Source organism: Megascapheus bottae, chromosome 4, assembly GCF_031878675.1.
Source record: "Megascapheus bottae isolate mThoBot1 chromosome 4, mThoBot2.hap1, whole genome shotgun sequence".
Classification (NCBI taxonomy): Eukaryota; Metazoa; Chordata; class Mammalia; order Rodentia; family Geomyidae; genus Megascapheus; species Megascapheus bottae.
The window spans coordinates 14,207,078-14,224,844 of record NC_143512.1 but is presented as its reverse complement, the minus strand read 5'-3'; the positions used below and the strand labels follow the sequence as shown (position 1 = coordinate 14,224,844).

Sequence of the window (17,767 nt, the reverse complement as noted above, 5' to 3'; positions counted from 1 at the left end):
CTATTTTAAAGGAATCAGATGTAAAATGCATGAGAGAAAAACAGAAACATTCAAGGATGACTCCAAGGTTTTGAAAATTGGAGTTAATATTCAAGGAAATGAAGAAAATGTGCAATTAGCAGGTTTGGATAGTGGTATCAAGAAATCAGTTTGAACATGGACATGCATATGTCTAGTTATCTACTGGATATCCAATTGAGGAAGATAATATGTAAAGAGCTTGATAGGTAAGTATAGAATTCAGAGGAAATGTACAGATTAGAGATCCTCAGATCTCAGCCTCCTGAGTAGCTAGGATTACATTTTTATCTTTATGGAAATTAAGTAGCTGGTCCTGAGTGAAGTTAAATCATGAGCAATTAAAAAATATATATACAGAGCAAGTAGTGGTGGTAGTGGTGGAGTGAGTGGGCAAGGTGTAACTACTCTAGGAAAAAGGGACTACAAGAGCAAAGACCTTGAAACCACAAGGTAAATGGAAGAGCCAGGACTTTGGGGCATATTCAGTAAGCTCTGTAAGACTAAGCCATATCCCCAGCTGTGTGTGTGTGTGTGTGTGTGTGTGTGTGTGTGTGTGTGTGTGTGTAATTTTGTGTTGTTGTTGCTGTTGGTCATGGGGCTTAATCTCAAGACTAGGCTAGCACTCTACCACTTTGAGCCACAGTGCCACTTCACTGGTTTTCTGGTGGTTAATTGCATAAGTCTCATGGATTTCATGGATTTTCTTACCCAGGACAACTTTGAACTGTAATCTTCAGATCTTTGTATTCTGAGTAACTAGGATTACAGGTATGAGCCACCATGGTTGGGCTACATAGCTTTCTTTTAACATTTGTACTTTCCCTAATTCATGGTCTGATTGCCCCCCCCCACACTTTTTTTTTCCAGTCTTGGGGCTTGAACTCAGCACCTGGGCACTGTCCTTGAGCTTCTTTTGCTCAAGGCCAGCACTCTGACACTTGAGTAATAGTGTCACTTGTGGCTTTTTCTGTATATGTGGTACTGAGGAATTGAACCCAGGCCTTCATGCATGCTACGCAAGCACTCTACCACTAAGCCACATTCTCAGCCATGTTTTTTTTTTTTTTTCTCCTTGTTTCCATTTCCTGGTGTTCATTTCGATAAATATTTTATAAGATCAGATGGGCATAGGCATTGCGTGTCCCTGTTCCTCTCCTAAGAATATCCTTTGGTAGCACGGTTCTTATTGCCTTTTGTTAGCATTTCTTAACTAGCAGAAACCCATGGAGTTTTGAATTACAGTGTGCATATTCATCCACAGAGGCTCATGGGGTCCCCTCTAGGGTGGGCTTTGCATTAGATGTTGCTTTCCTTCGGGAGAGAGTGAGATTTGAGAAGTAGTAGAGTGCAAATAGGTTGAGGACAGATCTCCCAAGCACCTACTCAATGTTCAGCATAAAGCCCACAGTAGCTATTGCTGTCTTGTTCTAATTGGAATTTATGGGTTGATACTGAAACCAATTAGCCCTTAGCCCAGGATTAACATTGTTTTTTTTTCTCTGAGACAGGATCTTACTATGTAGCCCAGACTGGCTTGAACTGGTGACATTGGTGACCCTCTTGTCTCAGTGCCCTGAGTGCTGGGATTCTAGATGTAGGCACCACCAGCTAATATTAGGTAGGTAGGTTGAGTGTAAGTTTATAAATTTTCTTTTTTTTTTTTTTTTTTTTTGCCAGTCCTGGGCTTGAGCTCAGGGTCTGAGCACTGTCCTTGGACTTTCTCAAGGCTAGAGCTCTACCACTTGAGCTTCAGCACCACTTCCGGCTTTTTTCTATGTATGTGGAACTGAGGAATCAAACCCGGGTCTTTGTGCGTGCTAAGCAAGCACTCTACCACTAGGCCAAACTCCAGGCCTCAATTTCCTTTTTTTTTTGCTAGAAACATTTACTTTTCTTTCTTTCTTTCTTTTTTTTTTTTTGTTGTTGTTGTCAGTCATGGGGCTTGAACTCTGGGCCTGGGCATTGTCCCTGAGTTCTTCAGTTCACGGCTACTGCCCTACCCCTTGAGCCACAGGGCAACTTCCTGTTTTTTTGGTGGTTAAATGGAGATAAGGATCTCATGACTTCAGTGCCCCTGGGTAGCTTTGAACCACGATCCTCAGATTTCAGCCTCCTGAGTAGCTAGGACTGAAGGAATGAACCACCACGCCTGGTTTATTATTTTCTTACATTAGTTACATTAGTTATAGAGAGGGAGCTTTCAAACACACATATACCATTTACATAACTAGATATATGGATAAATAACATGAATTTAACTAAGGGACAATGTAAGAGGTGACAGGAAAGGGGGAAGGGAAAAGAATAATAAACAGTTTTGAAATACATGTTGAAAGAGAATGAACATGATTGAAACAGGTTATTTGCAACTATGAAAACAGAACAAGGAAACTTGCTGAAATTGTATTGCTTAAAAAAATTATCTTTAGTTGCCCCCAAACCAGGTTTTAGTTTAACAAATTCGTTTATAAGTACAAAGCATCTTGATCAGTATTACTTTTTCCATATTCTCCTTCATCTTTTCCAACTCTACTCCTATCCGACTCAAGTTACAAGGTTTAATTTTTCACATATTGAATATGTACCAAACACACCAGTTTTCTGGTATTTTTGTTTTGTTGTCTGTTAGTTGCTCAGAGGACTTATACCGCTTGAATTCTGAATATATCATACTTTTAATTTTGTTTTCTTTTTGGTTTTGGAATATTCTCCAAGAAGATAAGAAAGCGTGGGGATAAAATTACAGAATTGGAGGCCGGGAGTTTGGCCTAGTGGAAGAGTGCTTGCCTAGCATGCACAAAGATCAGGGTTCGATTTTTCGGTACCACCTAGAAAAAGCCAGAAGTAGTGCTGTGGCTCAAGTGGCAGAATGCTAGCTTTGAGGAAAAAGCCCAAGGACAGTGCTCAGGCCCTGAGTTCAAGCCCCAGGATTGGCCAAAAAAAACCAAAAAACAAAACAAAACAAAAAAAAACAACCCCTGCCAAAAAACCAAAAACGAACCGAATTGGCCAGAAAGATAGGAATAAAAGTGAAGTCCTATAATTGTGTGTGTGTCTTGGTATTGAAGACTGACCTCAGGACCTTGAGATTTTACACAGCTTTTTTACTGAAGGCTGTGGCTCTGCTACTTGAGTCCCACTTTCACTTCCTGGCACAGGAGAACTTTGGGTTTCCCCATCTGTTGAACAAGGGGCCCGGCAGTGGGTTTTTGTTTGTTTGTTTTAGTACGATTCGCTCTAACTTTAAATACGAGGTCTTGGGAATCGGATTCTAGTTCCACGTGGCCCTCAGCTTTGAGACTTTCACTGAACTCTCCGTTTCTTCTGTAATGCCAGGAAGTGGGTCCAGAGCGTTTCTGTGGGGTTTTAGGATTGAGGGACTGCATGACGCTGGTAGAACCCTACGGTCACACCCGTCCTCTGAAGGGGCGGGGCCCCGCCTGGCCCCGCCCCGAGACTCACCTGTGCTGGGAGCGGTGACTCACCTGCCCCCCCCCCCCCCCCCCCCCCGCCCTTGTCGGCCTCGCGGCTGTTCTCGGAGTCACTGCCCCTCCCCCGTTTCGGGCGGTCACTCGGGTCTGGGTGCCCACTCAGGACCCAGGGTGGAGTAATTCCGGGGTCGGGAGCACAGGGCGGGATAGGTCCCTTCGGGGGGGGGGGTCTGCCCTGGCTTCTTGCCAGGTCCGCGGCGACGGGGCGCTTCCTTGACCGCGCGGGCCGGGAAAGGTCAGGAGACGCCAACGAGGCGGCGGCGGGAGGCGTCGGAAGAGCGGGCGCGCCGGAGGGAGGTGCCGGGAAGGGCGGGCGGGGCGCGGGCCGCGGGCGGGGGGCGGGCCGGGGGCGGGGGCGCCTGGCGGCCCATTTCCTCCGAGGAGCCGGACGGGAGGGAGACAAAGCGGCCGCCGTCGGCTTCGCGCCTCGGGAGTCTTTCTGCGCTCGCCCCGCTCACCGCAGGTAACTCTTCGGGCCCCCGTCCCCCTCGGCGCGGGCTCCCCGGTGGGGTGAGGCCCTCTCCACCCCCCGCCGGCAGGGCCACGTCGAGTCGGGCCTCCGAGAGAGGCTGGCGGCGCGGGGATCTCCAGCGTCCGGCCGGCGGCGGCTTCCCCCTCTGGGCCGGGCCTAGGGCCTGTGCGAGCGGGCGGGTGGGGCCCGCTCTTCCCGGCTCTGGACTAGTTGAGGGGCCGCGGCGGCGGCGGGTGGAGAGATGCCGCGGACGCCGCGCGGACGCCGCGTCTCCGCTCGGAAAACTTTCTCCCGCTTTCTAAACTTTGTTCTCGGGGCCTGAGCGCGCGCTGGCTCCGCGCAGCGCTCCCGGCCGGGGCCGCGGGTGAGCGGGCGTGCCCACGCGGGGGAGTTTAGCCGGGCCGCGGTGGTCTGGGTCAGGGCCTGCCCTCCCCACGCCCTCCCCCACGCCCTCCCCGCCGTCGAAACTTCCCGGCGTGCGCGGCCGGACGCTGGCAGGCTTGGCATTCGGGGCCCCCTTTCCCCAGGTAAGGTGCGCCACGCCCTCGTGGACTTGAGACTACACCGGCGTCACCTTTACTTGGAAACTACTCGGCCGTCCCGTGCTGGTTGACGGAACTCACTCCTAGCTCTAGTTTCCGAGGGTGGCATTCAAGTCTTGTCCACGATTCTTGACATTTTTTTCTTTTTGAGAGAGAGAGGCTTTCAGGGTAGCCCTTGTGGCGTGGAACTCACGGCGTTACTCCCTCAGACTCCCCGGGGCGGGGGTCACAGGTGCGCACCATTACCACACCCGGCCTGTTGACTTTGCTTGTGCCTTGAACTCAGCCCTCCCACTAGTGACGCGGGCGCCCAGCCGTTTTAGCCACGCCCCCGTCCCCTGTTGTTGACTTTTAAAGGAGTCTCGGTGTGTTTTGAAGAACTGGGAAAAGAATGTTGACTGCATTCCTCACCTCGGTTGACTGACAGCAAGGGCTACCCAGGCGGTTGACTATGGATGAAAGTCCAGTATTGATGATAATTTAGAAAACAGTACCATGCATTAGGTCCCCCCACTAAATTAGGGCTATAGATGTGTAATAAATTATTGTATTGTGACAGGAGTTTTGATGAGAATAGTTTGTGTTTAGCAGTGAATTTTAAAGATGCTATTTTAAGACATACAATTTGTAAATCACATTAGATTGTTCTACCTAAGGAATGAGTGAAGGAACCTTTCCCGTTATTTGCCTCAGTCAATTAACTTTTAAGGTAGAAAATGGTTTTCTTTTCTTTGAGGGCTCATAGGGATTGGAATATTTTTTTTTTTTTTTCCAGTCCTGGGCTTGAGCTCAGGGCCTGAGCACTGTCCTTGGACTTTCTCAAGGCTAGAGCTCTACCACTTGAGCCTCAGCACCACTTCCAGCTTTTTTCTATGTATGTGGCACCAAGGAATCGAACCCCGGTCTTCGGGAATGCTAGGCAAGCACTTTAACCACTAGGCCAAACTCCTGGCCAGGGATTGGAATATTGTCTTGGCCTGTGAGAGTTGAGGGTATAATGGAGGAGACTCGTACCTATCTGTAATACAGGGCATACGCTGCTCTAATGCCTTAGCACCATAACTATGTACTGAGGTGACCCCAAACTGATTTATTTATTTATTTATTTTTTGGTCAGGTGTGGGGCTTCAGCTCTGGGCCTGGGCACTGTCCTTGGACTTTCCTCAAGGTTTAGCACTCTACCACTTGAGCCATAGCACCCACATCTAGCTTTTTCTGTGTATGTGGTACAGGCACTCTACCACTAGGCCATACTCATCCCCCTGACTTTTTTTTTTAAAGAATTTATTAATGTTGATTTTTACATCATATTTTAAATGACAAGTTTAACAGACAAGTGCCCCTGACTTTTTTTTAAAGACAACTTCTTAGGTAGTCCAGGCTGAACTTAAATTCTTGATCCTTCTATCTCAGCTTGCTGAGTGCTGGGATTCAAGCATCTGCCACTGCCGCTGGTTGGGGTCATATCTTATGTAGTACAACGGAAGAACCGTGGTGGTATGGAAAGGGAGAAATAAGTTCCTATGTATGAGTCTGGAAAGGGTTCTGGGGTCTGGTTGCATTTGAATTGAATGAAACATGAGTTGAGGTTTGTCATATCAAAGAAGAAAGTCATGGAAAGCATATAATGGCATAAGTAATGTGTAAAATTTTAGTATCTCTTTTGATTTTCCTTTACTCTTGGCTTCCTTTCCTGTTTGTCCCTGGTCTTGTACATAGGGTCTTAACCTAAATGTCTTGGTTCCCATACCATTCATATATTTACCTTTGCTCCCATGAATAACATCTCATTATTTGACTTAGAGATGAGAATGCTTTCTTCCTCCCAAGTTGAGAATCATGGCTCTATGCCTTTGTTACCAAGTTTAAGTGCTAACTTCTTACTATATTGAGTGCAGATGTCTCTCTAGACCTACATGATCAAGATGTCCCAGGGGTTTCTCAGACTTACTATGTTGAAAATGACCCCTCTCCCCAAAATGAAATGGACTTGTAGAGTCATGGAATGTGAGAAAATAACAGTGTGGGATGTGACAGATAGCTTTACTGGTTAGGGATGGGGATATATATGTGCTGGCAAAGATGTAGACAGAATAAATATAGAACCCTCTGTGAGAGATTAAGGGTCTGAAACATTTGGAAAGACCCCATGTTTTTAGAGCTTGAGTACTATGGAGAAGAGATACCTGACATGGGATCCAGGGATGACAAGACCATGTCACACGCAGATGTGGAGAATTCATTCTAAAGCTGTTGGAAGTCATTGAGTTGAGGATCTGATAAACGTTTTTTCTGCTCTCTGTCCCTGAGCCACTTTGTGCTCAAGGCTAGCACATGGGATCTAGGGATGAGATCCAGGGATGAGAAGATCAGGTCACAGGCAGATGTGGAGAATTCATTCTAAAGTTGTAGAAAGTCATTGTGGAGGTGAGGATCTGATAAACTATCCCCCCCCCCCCCCATCCCTGAGCCACTTTGCACTCAAGGCTAGCACTCTACCACTTGAACTACAATACCACTTCTTGCTTTATCTAAGTACAGTTGTGCTGGGAACTGAGTAACGCCTATGTCTAACTTTGAGCTATAGCATCGGTATTGTGAATAACTTTCTGCTGAGACTTGATTACCATTGGTTATGATTGCTGAGACTTGATTACCATTGGTTACAATTGCTTTATCACTCTCTGCTGAGACCTATAGTGAGGGTAAACACGTGGACCTCCCTGACCCCCTTTGTGTTGATAGGCTCCAGCACCCTATATTAGCTGGAGAAACTTCCTCAATAGGGGGGTTAGAGTTCCTGCCTTGACAGATCTCCCTGTCTGTCCTCCCGTGAGGGAGGGCTGGTGCGGGCTGTCAGTGGGCCCTCTCCTCTCTTCGCTCATCCTGATCAGGGTGTGTTCTCCCTATCCCTCCTGTGGGTTGAGAGGGACTGGGGACAAAAGACCCCGACACAGTTGTTTATTGGAAATAAGAGTCTCCAACTTTCCTGCCTGGTCTGGCTTTGAAGCAATCCTCAGATCTCAGCCTCCTGAGTAGTTAAGATTACAGGTGTGAACTTCCAGGAACCTGGCTCTGATGAGCTTTTAAAAATTTCCTCTAATGCTTAGAGAACACTGGTATTTGTGTGCTTCGACGTGGAGTAACTTGAGCAAGGAGGATTTTAGAGGCAAAAGTGATAAAGATGAAGAGAATTGAATTTTGGAGAAAGGCGACTAGCTGTGTCTTGTTGGTGGTGGTGGTGGTCATGGGGCTTGAACTCCAGGCCTGGGCTCTGTCCCTGAACATTTCAGCTCATAGCCACCACTCTACCCCTTGAGCCTCAATGCCATTTCCCATTTTCTGGTGGTTAATTGGAGATAAGAGTCTCAGAGACTTTTGTGCCAGGGCTGGCTTTGAACTGAGATCCTCAGGCTCTTGGCTTTTTTTTTTGTAGTTTCCTCAGTGACATGCTCTTACTCTTACATCAAGATTTAGCATTTTCATTGATAGCTAAGTTTTCCTAGCAAACTTCCCTTATTCTGTACTTCTTAATTGATGTCCCTGTTTTCCTTTTGTGCTAGAAAGTGAGCCTATGAGCTTCTAGAAGGTGTGGATTGATAACTTAAGCAGTGGACCTGGTATCTGATAAGAAGGGAAAATTAGTTATTGAGTGGAGGGGCAAAAGTATATTCTTTTTGGCGATCAACTATTGAGTGGTACTTCACAGAGGAAGCAACAAATAATGGAGGGCCTAAAATAAGAGATTGCTATTTCAGGCAACTTGAATAACTCCTTTATACCTAGTTCTAAGCAGTGATGATGAAATCTCCTTATTGTCTTCATTTTACATATCTTTTATTGTTGTTTTCCCTTACTAGATAATTTTCTATGCATATTTCTTTTTTTGCCAGTCTTGGAACTTCAACTCAGGGCCCGAGTGCTATCCTTGGGCTTTTTTAAGGCTAGAGTTCTGCCACTTGAGCCACAGCACCACTTCTAGCTTTTTTCTACGTATATGGCACTGAGGAATTGAACCCGGGTCTTCGTGCATGCTAGGCAAGCATTCTACCACTAGGCCAAACTCCCAGTCCACACTTCCAGCTTTTTTTTTTTTTTTTTTTTTTTTTGGTACCAAGGAATTGAACCCAGGTCTTCAAGCATGCTAGGCAGCCACTCTATCGCTAGGCCTCACTCCTGGCCCCCTGCTAGTTAATTTTGCGGTAAAGTCTTGATTTCAGACCATGATCCTCTTATTTTGGACTACATTTCCTGCTGTAGTTGAGATGATAGGTATGTATTACTACACTGAGACACTTCTATCCTCCTGTTCTCCATCTCTGGGGTAGCTAGGATAATAAGTATAAGCCACAATTCTGGCCATCCCTTGCTTTTGAGACATGATCTTATATGTAGCCCAAGTTGGCCTTGAACTGAACATCCTCCTGCCTCAGCCTCTCAAGTGCTGAGATTACAGGTGTTGATAACTACTCCAGCCCATTCACCTCTAGCATTACCACACTAGCTTGATAACAGACAAACCCTTGGGAGCTGTCACAGTTAAAACCATATAGTACTGAGAATCAGCATGTACCAAGTAACATCTTAATTCTCCCACTCAGCTGCTCTTTATAATTGCTTTGAATGCTTTAGTTTTTAAACATTAGGTCTCAGAATAAGATAGAGGAAAATGAAGAGGACTAGGTACATATAGGAGAGATGCATAAGAATGGTTGCACTTCTTGCTGTTTTTAGTTACTTCTCACCTACTATAAGCAGCAGCCAGCAGTCAGAACACAGATCCCCAGTATTTGGAAGACAGGGTGTCCCTGGCTTCTAAAGCTGCTCGAATAACACATACCTGGCCATTTGACCTGGCTAGAGGTTAAGAGATGGGTAGTTGCTGCTGAGATAAGAGCTGGAATTGAACAAAGTTAGCTCAGTTTACTATTGATATTTTCCATGGAAGTTTCTGTTCAATACTCAAGGGTCCTTAAGTAATTACATCAGATTCTTCCAGTGCAGTTGTTTCTAGGTGGGAAAGATGTCTGGTGTTTTTTTTCTTTATTGTCTCCCAGAATTTCATTTTTAATCTGTGCATCACTGTTATTCCTATGTTTTTTTTTTGCTGTGTTGGGGAGTGAATTTAGAATCTTGCTCATGTCACAGACAAGCTTCCTCTCTACCACTGAGCTACATATTCAGCACTATACTTTGTTTATCCATTCATCTGTTGATGGAAATTGGAGTTGTTTCCAAGATAGGGTGCTTTTTTAGCTTTTAAAATTTTGCCAGTTTCTCCTACAGTTGTGTACTTAATCTGTTTGTGATACATCATATTTTGCTCTTTAGACATCTCAGTATATTGTTTGGATACTTGAGTGGGTACTATAGAGTAGCTAGCTGAAAGGGGTGCTTTGATGGTATGTCATACTCCTTGGATGGAAGGAAGGTGGAAATGTCCCTCAGAGTGGATAGGTAAAAGTCTTGGTAGGACCAGATAAGTTCTGGATTGGCCACATGCTGGTGATGTTGACAGCCAGAGAGTTATAGGCAATGTGTTTCTGTCCAGTGATGTTCCTTATCTTATCAGGGATGGTTATGGATCTACCTTCTCAATTATAGTTGCTTTTTCAGTCTTTTCATAGCGTTGATGAGGACTTGGCTCAATGTATTTGTTCATGTATTTTGTATGTTTATTTTATGGTTTAGTTATATGTATGTGTTATTCTTGGAATAATGTAATTTCTTTCTGTGTCTTGATTGTGTGGAGGTGATTATGCACCTGTCTAATTATCCCAAAAGTGAATTTAAAAATTTTGTTGTTTCTTTTTGCAATGGGATCATGCTGTGTTCCTAAAGTTGGTCTCAAATTTTTGGGCCTCAAACTTTTAGGCCTAAGTAATCTGCTCCAGTTTCTAAGTACCTAGGACTCACTGTGCCTAGCGCCAAAGAGTGACTTTCACTGTATAGATGTGTAAAGTGAACATATAAGTAAATTCAAGTAGTTTCAGGGGATAGTTTGATGATCTATCTGTAGATAAAGAAGATTTGAAAGAAAAGCCAGGTGCTGTTACATATACCTGTCATCCTATTGTTTGGAAGCTGAAGCAAGAAGATTGCAAGTTTGAGACTAGCCTAGGCTATATAGTGAGATCCTGTTTAAAAAAAAACCAAAACAATGCAGCCAGAAAAGCAGTGAAAACATAAACTAAGCTACCTATTTTGTTCTCCCAGTTCATTCCCCCCCTTTGTTTTTCCTTGAAGTGACTATGAAGCAGTATACTTTCGAGATTTAAGGAAATTATATGTTGGAGGATTTCATTATTACTACCTTAAATTTTATAGTTTTTTCTTTTTTTTTTTGTCAGTGGTGGGGCTTGAACTCTGGTCCTAGGCGCTGTCCCTGAGCTCTTCAGCGCAAGGCTACCGCCCTACCCTTGAGCCACTGTATCACTTCGGTTTTCTGATGGTTAATTGGGGATAAGAGTCTCATGGACTTAGTGCCTGGGCTAGCTTTGAACTGCAATTCTCAGATCTCAACCTCCTGAGTAGCTAGGATTACAGGTGTGAGCCACAGTGCCCTGCCTTATGTTTTATCTTAAGGAAAAAAAGTTAAGACATACTAGGTGTTTGGTAGAGTCTCACAAAGTAACAGTTTGTGAACTTTTACCAGGTGCTAGTGAGCCTGCTTCCAGACTTTAAAATGTTGCTTCTGCAGCTTGGTAGTCTGCTTAATTTCCCATGTTATAGGTTTGGACCTAATTGTATAGTGTAGTGGCCAGTCTGACTTGCCTTGCTTTTTTGCCTTGGTCTGTTTGTTCACACTGAGTTATTACAATCACACTGAATTATATCCATTCTTGAAAGTTAAAAATGTGCAAAACAACCATACTTCAAAACAAAACATCAACATTGCCTTTTCTTGATTGTAGCTTCTAAGTGTTTCTATTTTTTCTTAAAAAAATAACCTACATATTTTTCTTCATATGCAAGTATGCTTCAGCTTCATTTCTAGTGGATCTTTAAATAAGCATGTGTTTCTACTTACTTGTTGATGGACTACATTTTGATTGGGATTTAATTTGTACTTTTCCACTAGCAACAAGTTGGGAATGGTGCATATCATGTAAGTACAGTTCCAGGGCAACTTTGAATGTTTTCAATAAATATTTGATCAATTGGAACAAGTAGTATGATTTGATTTTTTTTTTTTTTGCCAGTCCTGGGCTTGAGCTCAGGGTCTGAGCACTGTCCTTGGACTTTCTCAAGGCTAGGTAGAGCTCCACCACTTGAGCCTCAGCACCACTTCTGGCTTTTTTTGTAGGTATATGGTACCAAGGAATCAAACCCCTGGTCTTTGTGCATGCTAGGCAAGCACTGTACACTAGGCCAAACTCCCAGCCCCTGATTTGATTTTTTTAAAGGTCATCTTTTCCTTGTTCTTATTTTATTAAAAGGAGGAATGGAATTATAAATCTTTTTTTAGTTTTTTTTTTTTTATAAAGTTGAAGGACTTTCAGGATGAAAATTTCTTTTGCATTAGACTTATATAACAGGTAGTCCAATTTAATTCTTAGTATTAAGTAATTGGTCTTTTTTCTTTGGGTTGTAATTTGTCTCCCCCCCCACTTTGGGTGGGTCAGTGTGGTCCTGGGGATTGAACTCTGGGCCTGGGTGTTGTCCTTGAGCTTTTTGTCCTTGAGCTTTTCAACGCAAGGGAGTGCTCTACCATTTTGAGCCACAGCACCACTTCTGGCTTTCTGTGGTTAATTGGAGATGAGAGTCTCATGGATTTTCATGCCCATGAACTGCAAACCTCAAATCTCAACCTCCTGAGTTGGATCACAGGTGTGAGCTACCAGTACCCAGCTAGTCTTGTTCTTTAATTTGTTTTTTTTTTTTTTTTTTTTTTTTTTTTTTTTTTTGCCAGTCCTGGGCTTGAGCTCAGGGCCTGAGCACTGTCCTTGGACTTTCTCAAGGCTAGAGCTTTACCACTTGAGCCTCAGCACCACTTCAGGCTTTTTTCTATGTATGTGGTACCAAGGAATCGAACCCGGGTCTTCATGCATGCTAGACAAGCACTTTAACCACTAGGCCAAACTCCTGGCCCCTTGTTCTTTAATTTGTAATTTAAACACCAATTCTGTCTTGGGTTGACTATTCCATTCTTATACTGAGCTATGAATTCTCATTTGTTTTTATTTTTCCTGAAGTTTTATTATTAAATACTGGTAAATATAAGTATACCATCAGATGTCTTGGAAAATATTTTATTGCTATGGTTTATGTTATTTTGTTAGTATTTGACATTCTGGATTGAAGGTATAAGTTGGAAACCTGGTTAATATTAGGTTACATGTAGTTCTATATTGGTTTATTAGCCAGGTTAAACTGCAGACTGTTCTTGAAACAAAATGCTATCATAACTCAGAAAACATATGCAGTGTGACCCACTCAAGTGACATGAAGGATAGGAGCCTTTGTTAATAGTCTTTTTGCCCTTTGTGACTGGTTCCAGTGCCTACTTTTCTTTCTAAGCCAAAATGTAGTGGACAATTATTTATGGCATGTCAAATATTTCATTACATTGTTTTCTTATAATGACTTTTAGTTATAGTTTATGATATGCCATAGAGGCTGAAAGGAAGGTGCAAATTACAATTACTGACAAGTCATTGTTTATGTAGTTTTCTATTTCTCGGGGTCTCTAAATTGACAAAGGTTTCCTATAGTCATCTGTTACCATTTCCTTTTTTAAATTTAGGATCATCTGATTGTCAGAATTGCTTTCAATCAGTTTGCAGTGTACCTTTAGAAATTTTACATTTTGTAGAGTGGTGGCTAACTGAAATGTGAACTTGATCTCTTGAGGAAAATTCCAGAGATGGAAAATTATATAGCCTTTGAGAAAATTTTAAAGCTTCTCCCCACCACCCTGGGTGAAGGTCCTGGGTCTTGAACTCTGGGCCTGGGCATTGTTTCTGAGCTCTTCAGCTTAAGACTACTGCTCTACTTCTTGAGCTACAGGGTCAGATTTTCTGGAGGTTAATTGGAGATGAGTCTCATGGGTTGGCCGAGATGGCTCATGCCTGTAATCCTAACTACTCAGAAGGCTGAGATCTGAGGATCATGGTTCAAAGCCAGCCTGAGCACTAAAGACTATTGAGACTCTTTAACTCCCGTTAACCACTAGAAAACTCTAAGTGGCACTGTATGTAGTTCAAGGGGTAGGTCAGTAGTGTTGAGCTGAAGAGCTCAGGGACGGTGCCCAGGCCCAGGGTTCAAATCCCATGACAAAAGACCCAAAACACCACCCCCCCAAAAAAAAAAACAACCCACAAAACAACAACAAAAAAACTCATGGACTTTAATGGACTCATGGACTGGTTTTGAACTGTAATCCTTAAATCTTTAAATATCAGTCTCCTGAGTAATTAGGATTACAGTGCCCAGCAGGAACTTCTTTAATTTCTCATATCTTTTTTGTTTTAATATTTTTTCTATTGTAAACATTTTAATGGCTGTACAATATTCCATCATGTAGACAAGTCATATTTCAGTCATTTACTTGTTGAGATGAGACTGACAAAACATGAAAACAGAATCTGCAGAAGGAAGTTGACACCATAACATATAAAAGTCCCCTAGAGAAACAAGTTATGCTACTCAAATAATACAGAATGAGCTGTGTTCTCTGCTTTGCTTGTAATTCTATGTAGACCCGAGAACACAGGAGGCAAGGACTGGTTATTTCCGGAGCCTTCCAATTGGAAGAGAAAAAGCTGTAGGTCTTTTCCTTATCTTCTATATCTTTCTTAAATCTCAATAAGTACACTCCAAAAATATGTAAGCAAACCCCGCTATGTTTTAATGTTTTTAAAAATGGTGGTGAGGGTCAAACTCTGGGCCCCAGGAATGCTAGAGTAGGCCTCTGCCTGAGCTGTGTACTCTGCCTTTCCTCCCCCTTCCTTGTTGCTGGAGCCACAGTGTGACTCCTCCTTAACCCTTCAGTACCTGAGATTGAACCCAAGGGGCTGGCATATGCTAGGCAAGTGGTCTACCACTTAATCCTACCATGTCCTTAGTCCTTCTCTTTTTATTTTATTTTTTGCCAGACCTGGGGACTGAACTCAGAGACTGAGCACTGTCCTTGGACTTTCCTCAAGGCTAGTGTTCTACCACTTGAGCCACAACACCACTTCCGGCTTTTCTATATATGTGGTACTGAGCAATGGAACCTGCATCTTCATGCATGCTAGGCAAGCACTCTACCACTAGGCCAAATTCCTGGCTCCCCTTTAATTTTTTGAGACTTGCTGATGCCTTAGGTTGTTCTCAAACTCATGATTTATGGGATTATAGACTTGTGTCACTAGGCTTTTTTAAAGATCTCTAAAAATACATCCTCAAGCACTGGCAAAAATCATGCCTATAATTTTAGATACTTAGGAGGTGGAGATCTGAGAACTGGCTCTCCAAGGTTGCCCAGACAGAAACAAGAAAAAATTAGTACCAGCCATGAAGCAGAGAAAGCTGAATAGGAGTGGAAGGCCTGGATTCAAGTCGTAGTACCAGCACATACACATAAAAATGCTGCTTCATATTTTTGCTGCCCTCTTCCTGACTTTCCTGGTTCCTTCCTGACTTTCAGATTGTACCTTAAATGTTGTCAAGATAGAATGTCTTTCTAAGGACTCCACCTAATTTGCATTGCTCTGTTTAATTTTCTTTTTAGCATTATTATTTCTCTACTTATTTTTGCTATTAGTTTATATAATCTTCATGAAGGCAAGAGTCTTTATTTTGTCCTAATCACTGCTGTGTGGAAAAGTACCTGTTTGGAGGAGACACTGTTTTTAGCATTTTGGCCTTAGTACTTTTTGTAATCACTGTTTCCTGGTGCTTATGCCAGTTGTTTCATTCAGCTGTTTTCCCTTATTTCCTTTGGTGCTCCCAAGAAGAAAAGGATATAAGAACAAAAGAAGGAAAAACTAAATTTTTTTTTTTTGTGAGGGGGTGGGGGATGTCTTGGGACTTGAACTCAGGAACTAGGTTTGCTCCCCAGCCTCTCTGTGCTCAAGGCTAGCTTCTACCACTTGAGCCACAGTGTGACTTCTGGCTTTTTCTGAGTAGTTTATTGGAGACAAAAGACTCATGAATTTTCCTGCCTGGGCTGGCTTTGAACTTTGATCCTCTGACATCACCCTTCTTAGTACCTATAGTTACAAGTTTGAACCACCAGAGTATGTGTTTTTTTTGTTTAGTTTTTTTAGTCAATCATGAGGCTTGAACTCAGGATCTATGTGCTGCCCCTAAGCTTTTTTAGCCCAAACTAGCACTTTGAGCCACAGCACTGTTTCTGGTTAATTGGAGATAAGAATCTTAAAGATTTTCCTGTGTGGGCTGGCTTTGAACCACAGACCTCAGTTCTCAGCCTCTTGAGTAGATAGGATTATAGTCATAGCCATTGGTGCTCAGTGAGTTATTTATTTTATAGTAATAAATAAATATATGTATGTATATATTTGCTAGTTAGGACCCAGGTGCTGTCCCCAAGCTCAAGGCTAGTCCTCTACCATGTGAATCACAGTTTCACACTTTTACTTCCTGCTTTGTTGGTAGATTACTAGAGCTAAGAATCTCATGAATTTTCCTTCACCACTAGCTTTGAACTGTGATCCTCAGATCTTAGCCTCCTGAGCAACTAGATGTGAGCCACTGGTGTGACTTGGCTACAATTATTTTAAAAGTTGTAGTTAAAACTTTTATTTTTTTCTCATAGGATTGGATATTTGGAAGGTGAGTGACATACACACACACACATGCACACACACACACACACACATTTTGTGTCACCCAATATAAAATGTATGTGACAGGTTTATCATGTACAGAGGGTGCATGACTCATTTAAACTGCAGTAGATGTAAAAGTTTTTATTCTGATTATATTTTGGCTGTTAATGATGATACTGTAATAGTGATTAGAACTAGAGACTTCAGTTATGGGGAAAATAATTTTGTTTTCTCTTTATATATTTGTTTTCTATTTTCTTGTCCCTCCTCTTAGAGCCAACTGATTTATGGTTTAGATGGAAGAGGAAGATTACAGGCAAGGGGGTTGGGATTTAGTCAATTAGTCACATTTTGTTTTCATAGTGAGTTCTTAATTACAAGGGTTACTTTGTTTTTGGACTGTTACCAGGAGATTTGAAAGTTGAGGTTCTAACATCTGTGTTAACTCTGTTTAATGCGTATGCAACCTGGCATACCTATGACTGCATGGAGTGATTCACAGTCATATATCTTGTGCAGTGTGACAGTTAATGCTGCTTTGGTACTTTTAATTTCTAAATTTTCTGATTTGCATTTAAATGAACCACCATAGCATTTCATTAACATAACCTTGCTGTTAAAAAAAAATTGGCATTGAGTAGCTTAGTAAAGATAGACTAAAGCTTTCCAGCCAACACATTTTAAGAATAATGTGGCCATTCTGTTGTAAATGAACTTGTAATGTCTTTTGAGAAGGTATATAGCTCTTTGAACAAATGAAGCAGTTTGCTATCCTTTGGCCTTCTTGACTCTGAAAAACATAGTTTCATATTTTTTTCTTTGTTGCCTCTTTTTCTTTTAGTCATAGAGATGGCTAGCAAACAATTGCAACTTTCCTCCTTTTCTGAATTTATAGTGATATTTTGCCTTATGGGCAGGATTGCTATATATAAGGAAATGAAGATTGAATGATTACAGTTTAGCTTTTTGTTTAAATAGTTCTAAGCATAATCCCTCCTGGATAAACAAGGTTGCTGTAATTCATTAAGGTTGGCTAGCCCTAGTATGTTTTGTAATAGATTTTGTAAAGGAGTACTCTCTAAGTTAATTGGAAAACTGTAAGCTGCCAGGTTTTAAAAGTTATTTAGGTGCTCTAAACAATAACATTAATTGTAAAGAACCAGGAGATATCACTAAGATTAAGAAAGGAATTTTCTTGGTAGGTTTGTAAATACTTCAAATGAGAATTGCATGGATTCAGTTTAATACTCTGTTTATATAAAGTACCTTGTCAGCAGCTTTTGGGATATAAAGAAGCATAGGCATAATATCATCCTCAAAGGTACAGTATAGGAGGAAAGACCACATGCTAAGTGTTAGAAAATTAACCAAGTTTAATAAAATTGTTCAAAGGCAATTTGACAGATACCATAAGTGAAAAGTGATAAAAGTTAGTAGAAAAGCAGGCAGTCAAGGAATTGAGGC

The 17,767-nt window shown here is 42.4% G+C and overlaps 1 protein-coding gene across 1 annotated transcript in view; it reads left to right on the top strand.

Annotated features, from left to right (window-relative positions):
- Positions 1-3,867: 3,867 nt before the first annotated feature.
- The window catches only part of Ctnna1 (catenin alpha 1), a 130,504-nt gene continuing 116,604 nt past the window's right edge, over positions 3,868-17,767 (top strand). Inside the window, exon 1 of the mRNA XM_090331440.1 lies at positions 3,868-3,975. The gene's annotated coding sequence lies outside the window, so the exon portion shown is untranslated. The remainder of the gene's footprint in view (positions 3,976-17,767) is intronic.